This window comes from Lactuca serriola, chromosome 4 (genome assembly GCF_051521515.1).
Source record: "Lactuca serriola cultivar US96UC23 chromosome 4, Lser_US96UC23_V15, whole genome shotgun sequence".
In the NCBI taxonomy this organism is placed as follows: domain Eukaryota; kingdom Viridiplantae; phylum Streptophyta; class Magnoliopsida; order Asterales; family Asteraceae; genus Lactuca; species Lactuca serriola.
The window spans coordinates 12,657,790-12,664,121 of NC_136411.1; the positions used below are offsets into that span (position 1 = coordinate 12,657,790).

The 6,332-nt window shown below is 35.7% G+C and overlaps 1 non-coding gene across 1 annotated transcript; it reads left to right on the forward strand.

Moving 5' to 3' along the window:
- The first annotated feature begins 278 nt into the window (after nt 1–278).
- LOC145103535 (small nucleolar RNA R71) lies at nt 279–385 on the forward strand. The gene has a single exon (XR_013706621.1). It is a non-coding gene; the product is annotated as a small nucleolar RNA R71 (small nucleolar RNA).
- Nucleotides 386–6,332: the final 5,947 nt, after the last annotated feature.

The window sequence follows — 6,332 nt, forward strand, 5'->3', positions numbered from 1 at the left end:
CATAGATTGATTTACCCATCTTAGTAATCATATGATTCATAGTGTTGAGCATTACAAGAACCAAAGCTAAATTATCACTACCCCCGTTTACACTCACCCTACTTTTTGTGACATCCTCTTTCGAGTTGTGGTATTCTCTTGAATTTTTGGCGAATTATTTAGTGAGAGCCTTGTTAGTTGTCAGTTCATTTTTTGTCAGTGGTCCTTGGGAGTCAAGAAGTTGTCTTGTGGTCATGTTGATACAATCATAGAAGATTTATATCTCTTGTTGCACATTAAGTTCATGTTGAGGGCAATTTCATATTATTCCCATGTATCTCTCCCAAGCTTCGTACAAGGATTCCCCGTTGTGTTTTTAGAAGTTCGTGATCTTCTTCTTCAACATAGAAACCTTTGAAAATGGAATAAAATTTTGAATGAAATCGGTTCCTAAATTTTCCCATGTACTGATCGCCCCAAGAGGTAGTGACATAAGGCAATCTTTCGTCGTATCCTTGACAGTTACTGGGAGTAGTCGCAACAGTACCACGTCTTTTGTCACATTAGGAATGTTAACATAATTTGAAGTATCCAACACTTCATCAATGTGTTTGTACTCATCTTCATGATCCTTCCCAAAAATGGGATGTCCATAAGCATGACGAGGATGTTCCCCCTTAATTTCAAAGTTGGCAGTAGTTGAAATCTCGGGTGGCACAAGATTAGGACCGTTGTCATTTTGCATGCAGAGATTGTACTCCTCCATGGTCTTGTCCACAATGTTGGCCATCTCGTCTTCTGGTTCACTTCCTTGTTCACGTTCCTACTCTGATTCTGTCTTGAGTTCGTATTTGCTCTCATTCTCGTCTAGTTTCCTTTGAAAGGAGAAATCACCAATTTCTTTGACCCATCTTTTTATTCTTTCTTCTCCTTGTTGGTTTTGCATAAAATTCACTTGAGATTCATCAAACTAGGTTCTGTTCTAGATGAAGATTCTCATTTCATATAGTAACTGCAATAAAACAAAAAAAAAATGCGTAAAACGAACAACAATGACAAAAAAATAAATAGAAAGTGTCTGAATAGCTTCCACGCCATGGCCAACATAGTTCACTATGTGGCCACTATAAGAACATAAAATAAAAACTAAAATTAGTTAAACAAAAACTTAACTTCTTATGGAATGAGTTCCATGAAAGGATCGATAGATATAAGATAAATTTAACTACAACAAACTAAATTCCTGACAACGGCGCCAAAAACTTGATACATAATTTATATGCTAGTTTTTTTTTATTTATAACCAAAAAAAATCTAGAATAGCTAATATGCAATAGGTAATGTACCTAATCGAGCAATAAAATAGTTCAGGTAAGTCGGGTATCGAACACAAGGAACAAGAATGATTAAAAGCTAAAACATCGTCTAGAGTTAACCAGTTTAAATAAGAAATTAGAGAGAGGGGGGGTGTTCTAGTTTTGTTAGTCCATATTACTTATGAACAATTAATAAAATAAAATTAAACTTAAGAAGAAACATAAAACGGTGTTTAAGACAAGATATAACATGACTTTCATTTTCCTGTCCATGAAGACATATATGGCTTTCTGAAGTGGTTCTCACATCGCCTAGATACCCATGATTTTCGATTGTGGTACACCTTGTCTACATAAATCATTGGTTTTCTTTAAGGTTTGATCCCATCAAAATAATTACTTGATCTAGATGAAATATCATGAGGTTTCTCTTTGAGGTATCACTAATATGATGAACCTTAATAATATCTTCTTTCTTTTCAGGTATAACATCATGAACTTTGGTGCTGGGATCTTCAACAACATTTGGAGAACATGATTCATCAGCAACATCTTTCACTTTCTCTATTTCCGGGGATTCTTCAACCATTTTTACTTAGGGATCTTCTGTTGAAGTTAGAGCAGCTTTAACAACTTCTTTTTTCTGTTGCATTTTTATTTCTTGTGACTCTTTCTCTTTCACTATCAAATGGATTAAATCAAGTTCATTTATCAGAACTGTATCACTCTTCATAGGATGACACTTTTCAGACATCTATTTTACATATACTTCCTTAGTAATCAAACCATTCTTCATGAGATGGTATACTTCATTAACAGTAAATGTTTCAAACTCATGAAATCCTTGAAGGTGCCATGCATCAGGAAAAACATTTTCACAAAGAGAAAATGAAGCATCAGAAAAATGTAGATCTGACATTGTATCTTAAATAAAAACAGATTAAGAAGAGAATGAATGTAGATTTGATGTGAGAAAAAAACTGATCTAGAAAAAATATTCAAAAACCCCTTCCGATCTAGAATGTTTCTTCACAAGTCTGTCAGATTTGATGTAGATATAGAAATTATCGAGTATATATATCACTGAATAACTAGAAAACTTACACCTGATACGTGGGAAAGATTTAAATACAACACTATGTCACCTCTAACCTTTAAAACGTGAAAGAACAAATGATTGTTCAAGGTGAGTTCATACCTATTTCTCGTTTTCTTGAAATCATCAATCTTTCAAGGTGAGTTCATACCCCTTTATTTTCACATTTTTACTATATATTCGGGGGGGGGGGGGAGAAATACAATGGAAACGCAAGAAAAACTTATGTTAAAATGCAAATTGTTACATACAGTTTCAAATACTTTATCTACATTTTGTGTATAAATGCTGAATACGTAAAATAACATTATTGCAAATGTTATACTTTACATACAAAGTTAGTAACACACTAAGTTTTATCATTAAAACGAAACACACTTTTGAAAAACTATAATAGTTATAGTTTACGAGATATTCATGAAATTTTACACTCTACGATCACTATAGAAAGGAAACACTTACATTTACAAGAAAAATGGACTTTTCATACGTATATCTCCTTGATACAAACTTTTATGAGACATTTAACTTCACGTACATTCAAGTTTGCATTTCATATCCTGTGTTATAAACCATAATCTCCTGTAGGAGAGCGTGATACTTGTGTATAGATCTATACGGGATAGACAATCCCACACCTAAATTGTTAACTACAGTTGGACCAGCAGGTCCGGGGTGACAAACATTATATCATTCCAACGCCTGAAGAACGTTGTAACAGGCAGTCTAGGTTAATAGTACGGTTATATAACTCACATGAAGTATTGAAACATTTGATTTACGATGCTATTAAACGCCTTAGTGGTTATATATACATATATAAATCTACTTACACTATTTTAGGTATGGAAAATACTTATACATTCCGGTTTTTAGAAACTTTTAAAACTACTATTCATTTATGGAAAATATTGGATTTTATAGAAATAAACTCAGTTACTTTATACAAAAAGGCATACACATCTTACACAAAAACACTTATTAACTCACCAACTTAATTGTTGACACTTTTTCAAAACTACTTGTATTTCTGTATTCAGTAATACAGGTAACAACTGCTTTTGGGAAGGGATGCTAAGGCGTTAATTTCAGACTTATTATATAATCATAATGTAATTTCTGTTGAAACATGTAATATAATCAACGATGTAAATTTTCAAATTATATTTATAATGGATGTGTTTGCTTTCATTACTATTTACTCAACTATTATGATACTACATGAAGGCATCCACCCTCAAACGATTCCGCCGTTCTAGTTTTTGGGTGTGACACCAACTATAGGATCTTCCTTCCCGAAGGATTCTAAGAATCCATTGACCTTCGATTTTAAATGAACCCCTAACTGTCCCGCGACGAATCTGGCCTGAAAGGCCCAAGACGACAGTCAAAAGCTCCCAAATCCCTTCCTTGGCTGAACAAATGACCACTAATGTCCATTTCCATAACTCCGCAAGTCATCTTCGATGAGATGAACTTGTGCGATCGCGCATCGACTGGTTCAGACCCTGCTCCTAAGCCAGAACCCAAATCTGAGTTTCGTTCTTGGGTGCTTAACACCATACCGAACTGATATTCCAAGGATCTGAATATACCCAAGAATCCTTACCACCTTTTGCTGACATGACCAACCCCACCACACCTATAGCAGCCTAAACCCTTGGAGCGATAAAATCCCTTGGGCACTTTCCCGTACCTGCTACATTGACTCCGGCCCTACTAGCCTTTTACCTGATGATCAGGAATCATGGGTCTCTTCTAGGGACCCTTTACTATACGCACCTAGCACGAAACCCTATTCTCAAAGTGTTCCAAATTGAGCTTGCATCTGTAACTTCTTGGAAATCATATCCCTCAGGGTGTGACACCCTGTCACACTCGCTAGATCGCTTGCCAATGGCTAAGCGGAAACAACTGGAACATCCTTTGTCCCTCAAACCGGGTTACAAGCGCCTCCCTGAAGCTTCTCAGATTCTCCAAGACTCTCATCGATTTGAGTAAGAATCCTGTGCTTTTAGTAGTATGGGCCCAATACTACCTTGCACACCTATCCATACTTTCCTCAGCAATGCTCCTGAATCCTCCAAGTCACTTCCTCAAACTAGTACACCCAAGTATCACTGAGCCTCACTACTAACCCACTAAAACATATCTCAGCCTTTCCTAGGTTCCCGAACTCACCCAGTCCTCAGCTGCTGAAAGATTCCCAGTAATGTCAACTAGCTACCTCATGAATATAGCTAGCTCATATTATTAAGAGTCTCAAAAAGCACAAAGCAAGCAACATTAAAAAATTGGAAAATCTAACCATCATATTTCAATCAAATCTTTCTATCCTCTACTCCGGGATATGTACATGCAATTCAAAGGCTCCTACGATCAGGCATAACCTAAAGATGTTATCCTATTACTAACTGATTAGTACTAGCATGCAAATCTAGAAGCACATACAATAGGCATATAAGGCATCCTTCATAGATCCTCAGCCCTAATCTAGCATGCCGTTCTCATAATCATATCATATCATAACATAACATGTATGGGTATCTTAGGGAAAACTTACTTGAACTCGGCTAAATGCACGCATCACACACCTTGTTCTTTTCAATGTTCTTTAGTCTTTTCAAACTTCTTTATATAAAAGGGTTTTACTACTGAAAATTTTCATACCAAGTCCTTAGTTCGAATTCAGACACACTTGAGAGTGTGCCCGAAACCCTCAAACCAAGGCTCGGATACCAACTTGTAACTTCCCAAAAATACAGGCCAAAAATTTCGTTTTCAATTAACTTATTACATCAAACCACCAGTATAAAAATGTTCATAATAATATCTCATATCAAAACCAGAGTGTCAATAACAAAAACATAAAATCATAAAATCATATCAGAGTCTAATCCCAGGGATCCCATGTGCGAAAACATGGTGTGATGCAATGCGATCAAGCCGGCTCCTTCCCTTTTAATTTCGTTTTCAATTAAGTTATTACATAAAACCACCAGTATAAAAATGTTCATAATAATATCTCTGTTGGGTCGTGTTTTGTATAATATGTGTCGTCTATTGGGCTCATTAGCTAGTCCATTTTTGTATCTCCGGTATAGGCCTGTCCTTCCGTGAGTTTAGTAGGGTTTAATATAAATATAGGTGCTTGCATGCATCTTAGGTTAACAATAGTATAGAACGATCAGAGCATTATTCAGAAGTTTATTATTATCGTTCTTGTAACCCTAAATTCTCTACAGCAGAAGTTCTTAGTCGAGCTCTGCTGAGGATTGTTTGATCTAATCATTCGACATATTTTGATCCACTCTTGTCTTATTTATTGTTTTTTGTTCATCGCAATACCTGTCACAAAGATCTAATCGATCTTCATGTTTGATTTATAACTTATCAATTGGTATCAGAGCAGGAGGCTGTGTAATTCATACACATCTTTTCTGTGAAAAAGGTTGTGATTAGGGTTATTCCGCATTAACTAGTATGTATTGAGCCGTCATCCCATAATTGACGTAACTCAAAATTTATTCGTTTTGCCCTAATTTAATATATTACAAGTCTGATCTTTTAAATAGGTTATTCGATCAAGCATGGATGAGTCACAATCAAATCCCATTAACATCTCAAACAACATTGGATCAACGACGAAGATTCCCATCCTTTACACCCAGGATTACAAAGTCAGGGTACATCACTTTGAAGATTATGTCATTGGATCTGAGGACAACGGATATCTTATATGGGAAGCAATCGTGTCTGGACCATTCGCTCATTCAGCGACATCAAGAATCATTAAAACTCAGAAAAAGTATAATGATCTGTTGAAAGACGTAAAAGATATTGCCCAAGACGAAAAAGATAACTTTCAATGCAATATTAAAGAATTGAGACTAATCAGATTCGCTCTTCAATCTGATACTTTCAGGCTAGTGAGTTCGTGC